This window comes from Neltuma alba, unplaced genomic scaffold (assembly GCF_004799145.2).
Source record: "Neltuma alba isolate B1F8T4 unplaced genomic scaffold, ASM479914v2 tig00010210_pilon, whole genome shotgun sequence".
NCBI lineage: Eukaryota > Viridiplantae > Streptophyta > Magnoliopsida > Fabales > Fabaceae > Neltuma > Neltuma alba.
Genome location: NW_021635146.1, coordinates 200,687 through 222,179, shown reverse-complemented (window position 1 = coordinate 222,179; position 21,493 = coordinate 200,687). Strand labels below are relative to the sequence as shown.

Sequence of the window (21,493 nt, the reverse complement as noted above, 5' to 3'; positions counted from 1 at the left end):
TGGAAAACCAAAAAATATTTTTAAATCCCTTGGCCAAACAAAGACTAAGACCATGGATAATGCCAATTAATTCTGCTACCACAAGTGGGACTTTGTGAGCTTGTATTTGAATCCCATTATCCATCTACCTTCCCTGGCCCAAGTAGCTCCTCGGCATTCGCTACCTCCATTGGACAAAACAGATCCATCTACCTCCAGCTTAACGAAATCTTGAAATCTGTTCTCAGCCTAAATTTGATCTCGAGTATAATTGCATAGATTACAATTACGTAGGAGATCATGATCCCAACAAGCTCTGTAAAAGCTGGAACTTGGACTTTGACGATCTTCTCTAAAACCTGGATCAAATAGTTTGTCGCATCGTGCCACCCATATCACCTAACACTTTACATATCCTTTTTATGAACACAGATTTTAAATATAAGCATAGTATTTTTAAAATTATGCATTGGCAAAAATAGAAAATTATGCACAGCTGCTTCCAATGACCAATACAACTAACCCAGTCTAGCTCTGTTTGGATTAACAGTTAAAAAAATAAGTAACTTATTTTCAATCTGACTTTTAGAAAAATGAGATTGGGTCAAAATTAGATTATTAAAAATTGAAAATATTATAACAACTGTTAAAAATTGTTTTAGAATATTAAAACAAATAACTAAAAAAATAACTGGAAAGTATAAAAAAATATATAGAGAAAATCATAAGAACAACATAGATATAAAGACAAAAATGTCTTTTAATTCTAAAACGTTACTTTTACATTAGTTATAAGTAAGTTTTAAATGCTTTTGTAATCGTGCTTAAAAAAATACCTTTTGACCCATAAGTCAGATTGACCAAAAGTTATAACAAACAGCTTTTAAATTTACAAACTGACTTATCATGTCTATAAGTTATTTTTTTCCCCTCCAAATCATGATGCAAACCGACTGCTAGTCATTCCAGGTTCGGTCAAAATCGCACTGGGTTACTCAGACCACTAGCTATTTTGCAGAGCCCTATCAATATATCATGGGTCTTTATTGTGGCAAATTGAACTCCAAATGTTCAATCTATCGTTGCTTCATATTTGAATTTTAAGCTACAAAATTTATAATACTACTTTTAATCCTTAATATAAAAGCTATATAATTAATTTAATTTGAAGATATTAAAAAAATGAGTTAAATTAATTATTTGTAATAAATACTTATCAACTTTTCTAAACTACACTCTTTAAATTAGTTAAATTAGATATTAAGAAAATGATGTGGCAACATAGGAGAGAGAGAAGGTGGCGAGGTGGTGATTACGGGCACGTGGCGATGTCATGAACAAGGGATGACATGTTGCGGCATGGGAGAGAGAGGAAGTGGTGAGGTGGCAGTTGCCACATGATATTTGAAATTTACAGAATAAAAAAATTTTAGCAATAGATTAGTGACAGAAATTCAGTTCCTAATTTGAGATAGAATTTTCATTACAATTGCATATCTATTTTGTGATAGAATTTTTGTCAGATATCCGTCACTAATTGACGGTGAATCAATGACAAAAGATTTCCATCACTAATTTTTATTGCTAATTCGTCAGTAATTCTTCACTACTTAGCGACATAATTTTGAATTCTGGTACTAAATAATTAGTGATAGTAGAATTAGTGACAAAAATTACTAATACCATCGCTAACTAAATTTTGTTACTAATCTGTCTCTAATTTGTCGCTAATTTTAATTAGTGACGAAAATTCTGTCACTAAATTTTGTCAATAATTTGCTATATTTTTGTAATGATTAAAGAGCCACAAAATTTAAAAACCATGTATACGCATGCACATTAAACAACTATAAAATTTATAAACCAATTTTATACGCCTACATAGATTAAACAACCAAAAATTTACAAACCACGCCTAGATGTTCAGATCCAAACATGAAAATATATTTCACCAAACCCTTTATATATCCCTCTTATGGAGACACATATATAACCATACTATTTAATAGACAATTACTTTCTAAACATGAGCCTCCTTGTTTAATCTATAACCATAATATTACCTCCCGTTATAAACATGAGAACTAGTTTATAATTGGAAAAATCCCTCGAAAAATAGTTAAATAACCTAACTTCTTATTCAGGTCATTAAATTTGTCCAATCCTTAATCAAGTCATATGGCCTAGAAAGAGATGGTAAAATTTCATGAAATGACTTTAATGCCTCTTTCATTAAAAACTAAAAGAGAATTCTAAATTAGCATAATTTCATGTTAAAACTAACAAATTTCAATTCTAAATTAACAACTTTCTATCTTACACTTACAGGAAATCTTTAATAAAATTTTATTACAATACAGCTTTAAAAATTAAAAAGTTCAATTACACAGTTAACAAGTTTCAATTTTAAATTAATAGCTTTATGTCTTCATAACATGCTAGCTTGCAATAAGTTTTTGAATAAAACTTGATTACAATATAATCTTCAAAATTAACATGTTCTATTTCATTGTTGATATGTTTCAATTCTAAATCAACAACTTTCTATCCCTATAATATACTTGTCATAAGTTTTTGAATAAAACTTAATCACAATATAACCTTGAAAGTTAACACGTTTCAATTCATAATTAACAACTTTTTGTCCCCATAACACACTTGTAGTAAAACTTGATTACAATACAACCCTAAAAATTTAATTATGTAATTAACAATTTTTAATTCTAAATTAATAGCTTTATATCTGCATAACACATTTGCAATGAATCTTTGAAAAAAAATTCATCACAATACAATCTTAAAAATTAACATGTTCCATTTCACAGTTAATACATTTGAATCCTAAGTTAACAACATTCTATCTTCATATTACACTTACAATAAGGAAAGAAGATTTAATATAAAAACTATTAAATCTAACTCACCATTATTTACTTGATTGATTTTTTGACTATATAATGGTAGATGTCAAGTTTCTCTCATTCAAAGTTCCTACGCAACACAAGAATGATAGAAATTTTCATCCCTCTAGGTTTCTAATGAAAAGGACATTAAACTCATTTTTATAAAATTTTAAAATCTCTCTTTGGCTCCTATGACCTAATTAGAAATTAGAAATTTGACAAATTTAATGATTCAAATAGAGATTTGAGTTATTAAAGCATCTTTTTAAGGGATTTTCCTTTTATAATTCAAATTGAACTACAAATGTTAAGACTTCAAACTATATCTATATTAAAAAACGGAGGTGATCAATAATCATAATATGTAATGCACAGCTGCTTAGCTTCCAAAACATGGGCCTCCTCGTTTTCCCCCACTCCCAGGAAAAACAAAAAAAAAACCGCTACTTCACCTCATCCTATAGTTACCATTTTTATGTGCACATTGGTCAAACAACCACAACATTTACAAATTAATTACTTCTATGCACAGATAGATTAAACAGCCGCAAAAACCATTTCGACTATTGTTCGGAAAAAAAAAACTTATTCTCCACTTTTTTTTCCTAATTTTATAGAATTAAATATAACAAAACAGGTAAAAGTTTTTTTTTAAAATTTTTTAGGACACATCGCTTTTTTTTGTTTTGCAAAAAAATTAATTAAAAACTAATTATGGGCTCCAACAAACTAATTATAGACTTCAATCTCCCCTCAATTAAACAATACTTACTTATTGAGGAGATTGGATGTCGGTGCTCATGTGACTAAAAGGAAAGAGTGTGTATGTTGTGATTGAGTGTGTATGTGTCTACTTAGATTAACGGTGGAGAAGGTGACTTATTTTTAACTGAACTTTAAAAATTTAAGATTGGGTAAGAATTGAATTAGGTAATGTGATTTATATTTAAAATAAAAATATAGTTGTTTAGATTATTATTGAAAAAGTAAGTATTTTGTAAAATGACTAAAAAAAGCATGACTTTTATTAAATAATAGATATTTATATTATATGTATATAATGTGATAATTTTAAGAGAAATATTGAAATTAATTGTGAGAATAACCTAAAAAGAGTCAATGTATTATTGGGAAATTTGTAAAATATAATTGTCATATTTTAATTATAAATGTTAATATTAGTAATTTTTTATTTTGATTAGTTAAGAAACATAAAAATCGTATTTCTTGATTAGTGAATTGTTTTAATTTTATCAGTAGACATTATTAGTTATAAAAATAATAGTAACTAAAAAACAAAATCATAATAATAATAATAATAGGGACTTCCTTCATTTTTCATGCAAACGGGTAGTGACGCATTGATGCGGGAAGGACAAGGCGGGTTAGTGACAAACTGACAATTATTAAAGTCCATTCTTCGCACTACCCGTGGGCCAGGACAAGCGTGGGAAAAGTAAAAGGAAACACAAACATTATTGAGCTTTTTCTCCGTCGCTCTCGAAAGTGACAATTAGGGTGGCGCTGCAAGATCCCACTCCAGCGTCAAAATGTCCTGAATCCTGATATAAACTTCCACCAGCTTTGAGCTTACCTCCCCTGAGCTTTGAGCTTCAAATTTCTGGAAACTCAACCACGCGTATTCGATTGAGGAGAGGGGATCTCAGAAGAACGTCTTCCGCCGGCTTCAATCAGGTTTGAACTCTAATTTCCTTCTCTGATTCGTTTGTATCCAACATCTGATGTAGATCTGGTGAGCAATATAATCGCAGTTGAGGATAGTGGGATCTCTGTGACATACTCATATTCTTTCTGGTGAAAAGCCCTAATCTCCGTTGTGGATCCTTTTACCCTCAAGATTTTTATTAAACGCAATAAATGTGATGTTAACCCTGAAGATTTTTATTAAACGCAATAAATGTGATGTTAAGGTTGTTTCCAAAAAAAAAAAAAACAAAGAAAGAAAGCAGAGATGTTCAGGCACTTCTCAAAGCCGAATCATGATGATAGTGATTAGACAACTCAACGAATTCACATATCCGTTGTACTGCACTCTTCAAGTGTGCTTATTCTCCCTCCTTTCTTACGTCTTTGTGAAATAACTCTAATAAGAGAAAAAAGAAAGGGTCAAGAGACCCTCTGGCCAACCTAACACTCTAAGATCTTTTTTTCAAACCTGCTCCTATTTGAAGTCAAGAATCCGGTCCTTGTGATTTTTTTCCCTTTTTATTCCGTGTTTGCTCTGCCGGTCCCTCTGTTAGTGAAACGTACATACGCCATTAGTTTAAGTTGACGGAGTGTGATGTGGCGATCTGACTAAGCTCCCGCTGGCATGGAAAGGAAAGAATGACTAATATGGCAGAAGGAGGAGTCAAGGGGGCCGGGCATCATTATTGGGAATTCATTAGACGAAAGAAGCTCACGAACCTCCAATTCCACAGGCTGCAGAAAAGCTTCTCGTCATCAACCTGGTCTTGGTTATCTAGAAACACGACCCTATATATATATATACTCCTCTGGTCCTTATTATAAGACCCAATTTAACTTTTTATTTGGTCCTAATTATAAGACCTAATCCATTTTTTCTCTTATATTTATGTATTTTTTTCCAAGATAATCCTTCTAATAATGATAGTTTTAGCCAATATACTTAATTAGTAAGGATATTTTAGGAATAACAACACTTATTTATTATAAATAACCAATTTAACTTACTTCTTTAATCTCCTCAAATAAGTCAATTGGGTCTTATAATTAGGACCGGAGGAGTATATATATATATATATATATTTCGAACACCCACTTGCTTACCCAAAAGCATATGCGGAAACAATAAGAATTGCACGGTCCATCTGAGCAGCACCAGTAATGATGTTCTTGACATAATCAGCGTGGTCGTACTTCTTTGGGGCACAGTTTTTGAAAATCGCTAAAGCCATGGTGAGAGCAGCAGAGAGAGTTGTCTTGCTGCGGTCGACATGCCTAACAATGTATTTACAGTTGTGAGAGGAGGCGGATAAGACTGAGCTCGGTTTCTTCCTGCGCTCTCCCCTCGTCCAAACTTTTATGTGGGGACTTTTGTGCATTTTAATGAAGGAGAAAGATGGAATGTGGGGGATGCGAGTTTGGGGGGATCTTGAGAGAGAGGGGAGGAGGAGGAAGAGCAAGGAGAGTGGCGTGTGAGCGTAGCGCAGAGAGCATAGGGAAGCTTTTTTATTGTTTGCAGACTCTCTTTCTTCCCTGTCATTATTTTCTTCTCTCCATCGCAGTGGCTGCTCAGTCATATTGGCCGAAAAAAACTATAGGATCTGATTCAAAAGTGAATTAAACAACAAGCGGTCTTGTGCTCATCACAGCTATGATCACGCTGTGTTTATTATTATAATATAATTTACACCATTCAAAACTTAGCATAGATCATTCAAATTTAAAATTTTTTTAATATGCAATTTTTCAATGATAAGTTTTTAAAATTTAAAATTTAATCTGAATCATTTAAAATTGATATACATAATCCAAAGTAAGATGAGCATTTCATGCTCATTATCACTGTGATAAGCATGGAATATGCTTCCAACTATGTAAGGACCGTCATATTAGATTATTAGAGTTTTCTTTTGTTTTTTTGTTTTATATTTAAAAATCATTTTCATATGTCTCTACTCTTTTTTTCTTTTCAATAATAATTAAATAAAGATAAATATATGATGAATAACTTATATTTAGGAATAAAAATTTTTCTCAAGTGAGTTTTACTTTTTTGATCAGCTACAAGTGAGTTATATTTAAGACTCTAGTGGTGAGTCATAATGCATTCTTATGGTAAGGGGTTCGTACAAGTATCTTTCAATTTTATAAGGGCCAGCTGTTTCAGAACTACTCCATTTTATGTGTACACAAGTCTTTTTTTCTTTTGTTTTTTTAGGCAAATGTGTACACAAGTCAAACAATCACAAAATTTATAAATTACTTTAGGAAAATTTCCATAAACCCCTACAGAATATAATTAATATCCAACAATGCTCACAAAATTTTAAAATCTCAGCGCATTCCTTTGGATTAACTGCTGTCAAAGCTTTGGTGATCAATCGGCCAGAGCTTCAGATTTTGGTGCTGGCCCTTGAAGTCAGAGCTACAATAACTGGCCGGTAGAGATTTCTTTTTTCCTTTGCCGATCAGAACTCTAGGGTGTGTTTGGTTGTAGGGAAGGAGAGGGGAGGGGAAAGAAAATGAGCCTTTCTCCTCATTTGATTAAAAATTTTGGAGGGAAGGGAAGTTAAAATGTTCCCTCTCCTCCCCTCCCTCTTTCCATTTTAGCTTCCCTCCAAATTGGAGCTTTTTAAAGGGGAGTTAAATTTTTGGACTATTATACATTTATGGTTTTTTTAATATTTCACTACTATCCATAAAATATATATTATCATGATATTTATTTCAAATAAAAAATATATTATCCTAAGTAAAAAATAAAAAATATAAATTATTATAATTAAAAAATATATTATAAAAAATTAGTTAAAAATAAAAAATTATTTACATAAAAAATTATAATATTATAAAATTAATTTTTTTTATAAATATATTATTTATTAAATATATTGTAAAGATAAAAAAAAGATAGCCTAAAGAGAATAAAATTTCGTTTTTCTTAGAGCATATAAAATTTGTTAATTTGATTATTTTAAATATATTATTATATAAATTAGAATAAAAATTACTGTACCAATTTTTAATGCACATATTAACATGATAAGACTAAATTTTTATTAAATTATATAATTTAAATTAAGATGTAAATTAATTTGTATAATATATCAATAAAAAATATAAACTAATATGTAAGGGTAAAATAGTAAATTGATTATTATTATCCCTCTCCTTCCTTCCTTGAACCAAACAAGGGATCATTAAATATTCTCCTTTTCCTTCCTTTTTAATCAAACCAGACAAGGTGAGGATAAAACCTCCCCTCCCCTCCCCTCAAACCAAATAGGCCCTTAGCTTTTAGCGCTGGCCCTCGAAGTTGGAGTTACAGTGACTAGCCAGTAGAGATTTTTTTCTTCTTCTTTAAGATAAGGTAGTCAAGGGAGAATTTGAACTCATAATCCCTTGACACACCAAACAAATTATGACTACTAAGCCATCCAATCCAACTAATCATATGATGCAAAAAAATCATACATGTAACAAAACAAATACAAGAAGTGAGAATCAACAAGTCAAGTTCAGAGATTTACAACTAAAATTTGGTATTCAATGATTTACAAGAAACACACAAGGAAATTCACAACCTCTAAATGTAAATAGTTTTGAGTAAATGAACAATGAATGATTTACAACCTAAATTTGGAGATTTGCAACTCAAATTCGATAATTTACAACCAACATAAAGGAATTCACAACCTCTAAATGCAAGTATTTATGTGTGAATAAACAAATGAAACTTAGCAATTTACAAGAAATATGAACATAAGGATATTCATAATTCCTTTACGTTCATTGTAAATCATCAAATTTTGGTTATTTATTAACACCTAAATACTTGCATTTGGGGTTGTCGGTTTCCTTATGTTTATGTTTCTTGTAAATTGTGGGATTTGTACTGTAAATAGCTAAATTTGAGTTGTAAGTCACCGAATTTCAATTGTTCATTCACACTTAAACAAGAATTTGAGGGTTGTGAATTTCCTTATGTTGTTTGTAAATTATTGAATTTGAGTTGCAAATCTACGAATTTCGAAATTGCCAAATTTTGGTTATTCATTCATTCAAGTACTTGGATTTGGTAATTGCGAATTTCCTTGTGTGTTTCTTGTAAATCGTCTAATTTCAGTTGTAAATATCCAAACATGAGTTGTAAATCTTCAGACTTTGACTTGTTTATTCACACTTAGATAGTTACATTTGTTTTATTACATATATTTGTTTTTTTGCATTATATGATTAGTTGGATTGGATGACTTAGTGATCATAATTTTTTTGGTGTGCGAAGTGGTCATGGGTTTAAAGCCTTCCTTAGCCACCTTATTTTCTATATAAAAAAAAAACTCCATGGTCGGAGCTATATTAACATGCCACTGAAGGTTGGAGATCAGGGACCTAATGAAACATTTATCATTTCACCCCATTTAGTAAAGTGCTATGGCACAGTGAATTATGAATTAAGCCTATAAATTGAAAACTTACATTTTTATTCTCGGGTTACTAATCATGTGGTAAATTCTAGTTTTATGGTTTAACTTTGAAAATTTATAACTAATTATAGAAAAACTGTATTGAGGTGATTCAAGTCTCCATTTAAAACTCTTTTAATTATCGATAGAAGAAATACTTACTGGGTTATTTACTTACTCATTTAATACATAAAATACATAAATATGCACTGTTCATTTGGTCAAATAGTGCTTTACTGCTTCTTTGTTCTAACTTTGAAAAATCATATCTTTTAGCACACATATCTATTTTAAGTGATCTACCACTCATTTTGAAGCTAAGGATGTGTACTAGTTACCCATAAAATTTCAAGGGTAGAATAATTAGTTTGTCTCACTTTTATAACTCAATTTCATTGTTTATTATTAGAATGTTTATCCCTTTTACTTGAGTTTAATATGCTATAATCATCATTTATTACATATGCAACCATTCCAACATTCTATAAACATTCTTCTACATTATCATACTCCATCTTACATTCCAATGTTATCATTTATCATTACATATCATGAATAGGCAGATTCATAAAATCATCCCATACAAGGAGAGTTATTACATAATATAATAACATATACAATATTCTTTTAATTCTCTTCATCCATCTTCTTGCTTTTCATATGCATTCTTCCTTCATGATCTTTATACCCATTATGGTTGGTGAGGGAGGGTGAGATTTGAAAGAATCTCAGTGACAAATAATTACCACCTAAACATACATGGCATAATTTGGCATTTATAATATGCTTCCAAACTTAATATTTTTATAACATAATGACATGTTTGGGAACTATCATGCATTAATTATAAATCACGTAGGCCTATGGCATGCTTTAAGTATTATCATAGACACAATAGATGAGTTCATAAAGTCACATAAGCATAACAAACATGTCATACATGCAAGTAAATACCAAGTACATAAGAGTAGGGTAAAGTTTGCTACATTTAACTTTTCACATTCTTTTTCTTGCTTCCTTTGCAGCCAACCTTTGAAGTTAGTTGATTAACATTTCCTTTCACCTTTCTTGATATCACATGGCCCTAATTACATTAGTACATCATACCATTCACTTATTAGAGCTATAGCAATGACCTATTTCCAAATATAACTCTCTTGAATATACTTTAACTTTTAACTTTTAACTTTTGGACTTTTAATCCTATCTTTCTAAAATTAATTCCACATATTATTCGTACATAATTTTATGTGTACAATCTATTTTCAAACTCAAAATTAAACAAAATCTAACTCCTTCCCATCAAACATGCTTTTGGCCGATGCATAGATAGGATTTAGGGTTCTAATTCCATTTTCAATTCTAATGTTTCTAAACTAACTTTCTTACTTATACCCCACATAATTTTTCATTATAGACACATTAGAAGCATTAAAATTATCAAAATCTAATCCTAACATAAACCCGAGGTTTGGTCGAAAATTACATAAAATTAGGGGATGTTGGATTCATTCAATTTTCATGTAAAACCACTTGATTACTATTCCCTTCTTCCTCTTAATAAATATTGAGCTATTTGGAGGGGGTATTTATAAAGAATTTTTAGACTCTTATTTTCACTTTTACTCCTTGTAAAATGTTATAATTTTCATGCCATTTGTCTTATGATCCTTGTCTTCCTATTCTTAATTTTGCCAAGTGTCTTTAACATTTTATCATGCGATGGAAGACAATTATTTTAATCCTTTTTTCAATTGTGCCCTTTAACAAATGACACAATTCCAACCTTGTCCTTCCCCTTGTAAAATGGCGCAAAAATTGTAGAAAAATTAGGGAAGAAAATTGTCTCATGTAGCTTTAGGTTATTTCCCTGTATAACTATACCATATTGGTTAAAATTCCTAAATCTTGTTCAATCCAGTAGCTCCAAAAATTCATTCCTCTGCACCATTAATTCTCTTTTATTGTGGGGAAAACGATTAATTTTTCTTAGATCAAAATTCAACTTGTAACAGCTTCTATTCGAGCTTTTTTGAAATTAGTTTTTTACCAACATTATTCGGTTTTAAATATTTTAAAGCTAACCTCTTTAGTTCCAAAGGTCAGGGATAATTTTACAATCTGTTGTAAGATGCCAACAAATTTTCTCATTTCTGTTTAGATAATTGAGGCCTTTGTACATTTAAAATAACTAACCTTGGCTAATTTTCCCTTGATTAGCCAAAATTACCCATAATTACAAATTTTTTTTGATAAATTATTCTCATTGTGTTTTTACCTTTTGGGCCTCAAATACTGTTCTAGACACTTCACTTATTTTTTTATGAATTTTGAAAATTTTTAGAAATTTCGGGCATAGTTTCCAATAATACCCTTCATTGACTGAAACTTTTCAAAATGATAGTTTAGTCCCTATCTGAGTTTTACTTCAAAAGTTATTTCATCACTGTCTCTACTATTTTATTTGGCCCTTAGTCAGTTTTAGATCTGTTATTTCTCATACTTGGTCTAGAAGCTTTATTACTGAAACATCCTACCTTTAACCCTTCAGAGTACACATTTGGAAGCGTTATGGTTTAAGCAATTCATGAGCCAAGTCTATAGATTGAAAATCTGCAATTAGTTCTCGGGTTACTGTGCACTAGTTAAATTTATAACCACCCATAGAATCTCAGTAGCAAATAATAACCACCCAAACATACATGACAAGCTTGGCATTTATAACATGCTTGCAATTTAACATCTTCATAATATAATGATATGTTTGGAAATCATCATGCATTTATCATAAAACACTAAGCTTATGGCATATTTGAAACACATTCACAATCACAACACATGAGTTCATAAAATCATATAACATAGAAACATGTCATACATACAAGCAAATACCAAGCACATAAGAGTAAGGTCAAATTTGCTACCTTGTGTCTTTAAACTTTCTCTTTACTTCCTTTTGCTCCCTTTGCTACCAACCATTAAGGTTCCTTGCTCAACCTTTGCCATTCATCTTCCTTAATGTCTCATGACCCTAAATGCATCAACACATTATTTCTATTTATTCATTAGAGTCATGGTAACCAACAACATCAACACTTTGTTTTCTTTGAGCTATATTGACTTCTAACTTTTGAGCTTGATTTCCAACCTTTCTAAAATTAATTCTACATACTATTCCCACACAATCTTGCATGGAGAATCCATTTCCAAGTTCAAAATAATCAAAATCAAACTCCTACCCCATGAACTAGCGTTGATTGAAATATAACTCAAGTTATGTAGTCATGAAATTCAACCAATTTCAACATAAAGCCACATGATTCTTGTTTATTCTCATTTCAAGCCTTTAAACATTATTCTAACATCAATTTCATCTTTCCCTATTCTTAAGAATTTCGTGTAGCACCTCCCCCAAGAGTTCCAAGCTCCTAAAAATCATTAAAATCCATAACCAAACTCAACAACAACAAGGGTAGTGAAAACTATATCAAAAACCATAAACATACCTTGTTTTGGAGCTTGATCTTACATATGACCACTTGGCATTTCTCTCTCCATCTTCTCTCTCTTTCTAGAATCTATTTTCCAAGAGTTTCCCTATAGGTCCATGGCTTGCACGAAAATGAGAGGTGGGGAGGGGGATTTATAGAAAACAAGACTGAATCTGGGTCGTTGATCTTAAACATATGTGGCTTGATCTGGACTGTCTATTTTCTCTTTTAATATTGTCGTGACAAGTGTCCCATGACATTATGCTTACATCATCTTGATGACATCATGCTTATATTATCAATCCACATGCTTTTAATCCAACCGTACACGTGTCTTGCATCCGACCGTACACATAATACTTTCTTTTCCCATCTAACCGTACGCTTGTCTCTTTCATATTCCTTCGTCATTTTGACATTTAAATAGGGAGGAAATTAATATAAAATTCGTGCAAAATACAACTCTTAGGCATTTTTCCACCTATCTTACCATTTTGCACCATATAGGGTATTTTTTGGGGTCCTGACTTACCTGGGACCACTGGGACATGTTCTGACACTATTTTCTTATTTCAAATAAATCCAAATGGCATTATATAACATGCCCAAAGAGAGAGTGATGTTCTTCCCTACCTCAAATAAATCCACATGGCATTATATAACATGCTCAAAGAGAGAATGATGCTCTTCTCTTGTTCTTCTATTAAAATAATTAAAATAATTAATCATATTTATTTCGGAGTGATCTTGACCGGATTCTTTCTACCGGTCCATAACTCGGAGAATCTATCTTTGGGTACCAATACTATTTATTCATTACGGGAAATTCCTTTAATTTTTCTTAAGTCCAAAGTCAACCTCTAGATCTTTGACTTTGACTTTTCCTGGAGAGTGTGTAAATAGGCTTTAAATTCCATTAAAGCCAACCTCTTCGCTTTCTGGGGATGAAATTATTTTTAAAACCTGTGATAATTCCTCAAGTATTTTTTCCCTATTTTGTATGATTATTTGAGGCCTCCCTATACTTTAAATAATTCATTTTTAAAAATATTTCAAATCAGTCAAAATTTTAGGAATTCTACAAATTCCTTCTAGGGGTATTTTCGTCATTTTTAGCCTCACAAAGGCCTCTGAATCTTATTACTAGTTTTTTAGAATTTTTCTAAGGTATTCAGGCCTTAACCTACTATTTTCCATTTTCTGGGATTTTTGGGCATAATTTCTATTTTTGCCCACACTAACCCAAAACTTTGTAAAATTACGATTTTGCCCCTGGTTTGGCTTAACCTCAAAGTTCACCTCATTGAGGCCTCCAACATAATCTTTGGCATATATCTACCTTTATTTCTCATTCTTGAATCTTGAGACTTTATCGAGTTTCTAACTTCCTCTTTTCTCAGTCCCAAAAAACTTTTCTTTTATGATTTAGTCCCTAATAATCTCTTTGTCCTTCTAAGGAATCTCTAGGATCTCTACCAAAAAAAGTCTGCTAGTGTACCCGTTTCAGGCTAATTCTGGTACTTCTAGGCCCAAAATTCAAGATGTGACAACTATAGCCTCTAACTTCTTTATTCACTGGTCACAGAAAATTTTCACTTTGTAATTTGGTTCCTGAGTATCTTTCTATCTTTTCAGAAAATTTTTGAAACTTCTGGTAAAAAGGGTCTGGTAATTGGATATTACAGCTAGCGCCAGAGGCCAAAGTTCCGGTCGGCTGGCCACTAGAGCTCCGGTGATGGTTAATCCTTTTTTTTTTAAAAAAAAAAAAATAACTATGGTATTATTGTCTTTTTGCCCTTTTAAGTTTAATTTTACGTTAGTCCAAGGGAATATAGTGAAATTTTGAAATTTTGTGGGGCTGTTAAATATTTTAATCTATTGTGTGGGGTTTATTGAAATTCTCCAAATTACTTGTATTCCTAGACATATTAAACAACCATGAAATCTATTTACATGATTGTTCTTAGAAAATACCTATTTTTTGCCTTTTTAAATTCTACATAAAAATAAGGGAAGATGACATATAAATGACACTTAGATTATGAAAACCCCAAAAGGTCATTTGAATAAGGAAAATTTTAATTTAGGTATAGATAGCCAAATAGGAATTTCAAATGTTGCTCAAATGACCATGTTGGCCTTTTTTTTCCCCCAAAAAACCCTCAAGTCAACCTCACAGATTGGCCAACCACTGGAGCTCTAGTGTTGGCAGTCGCTGCGGGAGTTCAGGTTGGCCACCGGTCACAGCCCTTGTAATGATATTTTTTTCAACTTTCATAAAGCGACATAGTAATGACATGTTTTTCAAGTTTTCAAATTAAGATTTTTTCAACTTTCATAATGTGATTAACAACTGTTATAACAATATTCACAATTTCATTGACACCATTAATCATGTGCTTTTTTCAACCTTTTAAACTAGAATATTTTTAACATTCGTAACGTCATTGACAACTCTTATAACGTTATTCACAACTCTATTAACGCCATTAACCACTTTATATGATTGATTTTTAAATTAATATTATTAATTCAATGTGTATTTTAATTTAATAAAAAAAAATGCATGTTAAGTATATAAGAGTTAACATAGTTCCTATTCCCCCAATTTTTCCAAGTTTGAAAACCTATCATATAAATTGGTTGATTATATTAATATAGTTGTGAATACTACTATAAGAGTTATCAATCATATTATAAATGTCGAAAAAAATTCAAGTTTATAAACCTAAAAAACATGTGATTAATGACATTAATAGAATTGTGAATATTATTATATGAATTGTTAATCACATTATGGAAGTTGAAAAATCCTAGTTTGAAAACCTAAAAAACAAATGGTTAATGGCGTTAATGGACTTGTGAATATTGTCACAAGAGTTGTTAATCATGTTATGAAAATTAAAAAAAATCCCAAAAAAAAGTTGTCATCAAAGCTTCGGCCATTGGAGTTCTAGTGATTGGTGGCCTACTTGAACTTCGGCAATAGCCGTTGGTGGCAAAGTGCCATCGGCCATGAGGGTGACTTAAGGGGTTTTTTTTTGGGGGGGGGGGGAATTAAAGAGCGACATGGTCATTTGAGCAAATTTTAAAATTCCATTTGGTCATCTATGCCGAAACTGAAATTTTTCTTATTCAGGTTGAGCTTTTGAGTTTTCATAATCCAACTATCATTTTTGTGTTATTTTTCCTAAGGATAACAAAACAGGTAGTTAAGGTTGCTTTTGTTTTTTTAATTTAGAACAAATTGCTATTTTTTGTTTTTCAAAACTCTTAATTAAAAACTAATTATTAAGCAAATTTTTTAAAAAAACACTATTATTTCGGAATAACGAATTAGACAAGGTCTTTATTATCATTATCATTATTTTTTTATTTTCATCATCATCATCATTATTATTACTACTATTAGGTTTTGACATAGATTTCTTCAACTCACTTGATTGTGTTAACAAGAGCGAGTCAAATGTTATTACAAGAGTTAGGAACAGCTTTAATTTTGTTAAGTTGAAATCGATACTAATAAATAGTTTATAACGAGTTAACAACAACGGTTGAGAATAAAAGAATAAACTTTCATTGAACTTGTTCAACGTACTAAGATTGAGACCGAACTTCTAATAATAGACTTTATCTATTATATAATGTAACTTTTTCTACTCAATCCTTTCAAACAACTCCAAATTCTAACTATCTGGGTGGGGCAAAATATCTGTATCGCTGAGAGTAAATTCAGATTAACATCACGCTTAACTCTGGAATCCTAGAGCACATGCCACCTTCCATGTAATTATAATGTGTTAGATCTAGCACCCGCCTTTATTTCACAGCATTCTCAGGTCAGCACAGGGTTGGAAAATTTATATGAGATGGTTAAAATATTTAAAGATATAACTCTTGCGTTGCCACAATTTTTTTTGGGTCATGATAAAATTCAAACCTTTTATATGGACGAATACGCAATCTTCTTATTCTTGTTTTTTTTTTTTGGCATTTTTTGTCTGAGACTGCGTTGAACTGCTCGAGTTGCCTTAATTTTTTTGCATCATTTAAATCATATCAATTTCACATGGAAGAAGAATTTGCTCAAACAATCTTCTCACCCATTCAAGCCGAAGTGGCACTTTAGAAAAGGATATTTATCCACTGCTTCAATCTTTTTCCAGTCACTCTGGTCTCTATATAAACCGATGTTTTACTAATTCTTCATTTCCTAGACTCTATTATACTAACCATGCTTGTATGAAAAATAACAGCACATCACATAGCACATTATGTGTTTAGAGATTCACATGAAATCTTTTTTATTTTGATATATATTGATCTTCAAACAAATATTTTATAAGTGTATTCATGTGATATCCTGTAGGTGACAAAAGTGTCATCAATTTTCTATGTAAAGATCAAGCCATTAGGTTTAGTTTACAAGAAAAAATCGTGAACAAAACAATAAAAATATAAAATAACTAATAATAATAATAATAATTAATATATTAGATGGAACACAAACTTTAATATTGCTGAAACAGACAGGATCAGTCATATTATTATAATACTCCCTTTTCTCCTTGTTATAGGAAAAATTTTGGGTTATTTTTCCAAGACTTTTTGACAGTTTTAATGAGTATTTAATATTTTTTTTCCATATAAGCTCATATTTAATAACAATAATGAGAGAATAAAAATTAAGATAATATTAAAATTTAGTGTAGTTAACGAGAATAATATTAAGAATCACTTAAATTTTATGATAAATTAAATGCTTTTTAACTATTTTTATTCGTATTGTTTGAATTAGTCAGTGGGTTATCGTAACCAAAGGCCAGAGGGAGAATCTCCTTCTTTCCGGCATTATTGTTTCTTTGACTAGTTTAACACCCCCTCGGCCTTCTCGCACTATTAAGTTGAGCAGATATTGGAGGAAAGCACAGAAAAACACAAAAAAAGTGACAATGGTGAGGAACAAGCAAGTGATTCTGAGGGACCATCTAGTCTCAGGAAGTCCAAAGGAATCCCATATGAAAGTTGTCGAAGGATCCATGGAGCTGAAGGTTCCAGAAGGTTCGAATCAGATTCTGCTCAAGAATCTCTACTTGTCCTGTGATCCTGACTTTAGACATTTCATGACTAGGACTGGTCTTTCTGGTTCTAGTTTTACTCCTGGTTCTGTAAGTCTCTCTCTCTCTCTCTCTCTCTCTCACATACACATTCATATATTTACTTTTTTTAATGGATAATTAAATGAAATCCAAGGATGGCTTTTGATTATTCTTCAATTTGGTTCGTTCCTTCTCTAACTGCCAACAATTTCTTCTATAAGCGCAACGAAGAACCAGAAATTAATGTGTTTTTGTTGTCTATTAGCAGTTATGAATAAGGTACATTTGATTTGAGTCATTTTCCGTGACAAAATGTAGCGAGAAAACAAGTTTTTGTTTAAATGATCAGAGAAGTATTAGTAGTTTTCTCCAGAGAAATATTTTCTAGCATTAGTGAGGAATGTGCAAGAGACCACGTAGGACGTGTGTAGAAAAATTGTTTAGATTTTTTGTTATTTGAGTTTTTATTTAATTCTTTAAGGAAAAATTGGGGGAAGTCCCTTGAAAATTTACGGTACTTTTTACCTTTTTTCCCATACGAAAGTATATAAGTACTCTAAATTTTAGATACCATTCATCAATTAATTATTCAATCAAGCATTTTTTCCCACTTTTTCTATTCTTTAATTTATTTAATTTTAATGTGTTTCTTCAATTTCACCTTAATTTTATGTTTTGCGTGCTAACTTTATTTGATTTTTTTCAGGGCCGTAACCATATTTTAATTTTCATTTTTGTCTCTTAATTTCATCAGGTTATAATTTCATCCTTTAATTTAAGGGAGGAAACTAAAAGATACGATAAAATTATATGATATTAAATTAAAAATCAAAATAAGATTAAAACGTAAAATAAAGTTAAATGAATAAAAGTGTATTTTTAATTTGAAAATTGCTCTAATTCTCTGTCTGTGTGTAAACTGGTAAGAGTTGCTTTTTAACAATTGCAGCCAATATTTGGATATGGAGTCTCTAAAGTAGTTGAATCTGAACACCCTGACTATAAGAGAGGAGATTTTGTTTGGGGCGGTATGACGATGTGGGAAGAGTATAGCCTGGTCTCTCCATATCAATTCTTCTTAAAATTGATCACACCATCAAAGTCCCACTTTCCTACTGTGCTGGAATCCTTGGTATGTAAACTTACCATTCAATAATTTCAATTTATCTATATTTTTACATATTGAATATTACTCCTTTAGTTCTTAATATATGACCTAATTGTTAAGTTAATTTTGATTCTAAATATAAGACTTATTTCTCATATTTATCAATTTTTCCTGCATTAACCCTATGAATATTCCCTCAACCATAATCAAGTAAGTGAGAAAGAGGATATTAAGAAAGATGATTATGGTATTTTAGGAAAAATATGTCATATTTTTTATAATTAACTAACTTACCTAACTTCCTTAATCTAATTAAATTAGTTAAATAGATTTTATATTAAGAATCGAAAGAATATTAGGTTAGATTCGAGTACTATTAGATCTAATTAGAAGCAGTTCTCCAAGTGCGATTTTTTTTTTCATCCATAAGATCTAAACCATCAACTTGGCTTAAGGAAAAAAATCTAAGTACAATTCGCTGGACCCAACAAACATTAACAATTTTCAATTTATACTATTTGTAAAGGTACTCTAATTTTTCGCTAGACCCAACAAACATTAACATTTCAATTCCTACTATTTGTAAAGGTACTCAAAAGTTAGATTAGTAATTAAACCAATCAAGATAGTGATTCGAGGGTCAATAGTCTACCCGTAGTTGAACCAAGGTCAACCCAATCATGATTAAAATATTAAATACAATCAAGATATACAAAAATATTCATATATACATATATAACTCTAAAAAGAGCCATATATAAATAAAAAAGGCATTATTGATCTACAAGTAAATGAAACATTGACGTGTAAACCACACATAATCTAACAAAACATAGTTATTAAAACAGAAATATGATGAAATGCTTTTTTTTTCTTTTTCTTTTTCTTTTTAAATCAAAATGACGTTATTTCAATCTCACTATGAGGAAAACTATAAGATTTAACTCAATCAACCTATCCAAAACAATTGACCAAATCATGCTATAGACTGGTTCACTGATTTACTGGTCCAATTATCCAAGGGAGGAGAGGAGTTGTTGTTTTGTTATTATTATTTTGTTTTAAACACAGGTATGCAAGGTATGGTTGCTTATGTTGGTTTGTTTGAAGTGGGATGTGTGAAGAAAGGAGATAATGTATTTGTGTCAGCAGCATCTAGTGCAGTTGGTCATCTTGTTGGCCAATTTGCAAAATAGTGTGGCTGTTATGTTGTTGGAAGTGCAGGAAGTCAAGAGAAGGTAATGTTGCTATCCATCAATAACTAGATCTCCTCCATTTAATAAATGCTTATATGATGACACAAGCCCTATTTTCCTTTTTCTCCCAAGCATATGTAAAATATAAAAAAATTAAAAATTTACAAATTTTTTTTGTTCTTATGGGTTCATTTTTTTTTTCCTTTTACAATTAGGTGGATTTATTAAAGAACAAATTAGGGTTTGGCGAAGCTTTTAACTACAAGGAAAATCTTGATCTGGATTCAACGTTAAAAAGGTTCGTATTTATTATATATATATAATAATAATAATATTAAGGTTTGTGTTAAATTAGTGCTTATATTGCAACATATGCATGCATCTATATAGGCACACACATATGTACCACCTATCCAGATGCTTTATATTAAAAAAAATATATATGTATATGGTGCATTATATTCCGTAAAAAGATGGAGAAGAAAATATATTACAGGCTATTTATTTTCTTGTTTTAAAAATAATTTTTTTGTTTTTAAAAACGATGTATAAAAAAATTGTTTCAATGTTAATTGAGTGTTTTGTAAAACCAAAAAAATAAAAATACGTTTTTAAAAACAAAAAAAAAACTCAAAGCAATTTTTACAGGCTTTATTTTTTTAAAAAACTTTTTTTGTTCTAATTTTTTTTTTCAAATCACTTTTTCACTTGTAGTCGCACTCTCCATTTTGCCTCTCGCGTTTGTCTATGTTCTAGGTTGTTTCTTAGTCTTCTGACTCTTTATTTGTTGTCATTACACTCTCCAATTTGTCTTTCCAGAAGCTAATAGATTTGAATTTGCAAAATAGGTACTTTCCAGAAGGTATTGACCTTTACTTTGACAATGTTGGTGGCAAAACACTTGACACAGTTCTCTTAAATATCAGACATAGAGCTCACATAACTTTATGTGGAATGATTTCACAGTATAATCTTGACCAATATGAAGGCATACAAAATTTGGGACAACTCATTCTTAAGAGAGGTCACATGCAAGGATTTTTTTTTATAGAAGATGACTTTTATCTTTATCCCAAATACTTAGAATTTGTTTTGCCTCATATTAAAGATGGGAAAATTTCGTACATTGAAGATATCGTTGAAGGTCTTGAGAATGGCCCTTTGGCTGTGGGTAGCCTTTATGGCAGTCGCAATGCTGGAAAACGAGTGCTGGTTGTTGCCCATGAGTGATATATTTAGTGTTTTAATGTTTTATACAATTATTGACATTTCTATAACTTTATATAAAGTTTTAGTTTCATCTTTAATTTTACGAAGTAGTCATTTGACTCTAATTTTCTCAGTCTTAGATGATTTCTTTGGGTACAATCTTTATTATTTTTGAAGATTAAATTTAATATATGATCATTTAAAAATATTCTGACAATATTTAAAATTTTTAATTTTAGCATCTTTTATTAATAGCACTATGATTAGAAAACTAGAAAAGCAACTTATAAAATTAAGAAATCAAAACAAGACTTTGAGTAAAACAGGTACACTTT

The 21,493-nt window shown here is 30.6% G+C and overlaps 1 pseudogene; it reads left to right on the top strand.

The window, feature by feature from the left end:
• Window positions 1–17,252: 17,252 nt before the first annotated feature.
• LOC114754851 (2-alkenal reductase (NADP(+)-dependent)-like) lies at window positions 17,253–21,249 on the top strand (annotated as a pseudogene).
• The last annotated feature ends 244 nt before the right edge of the window (window positions 21,250–21,493 follow it).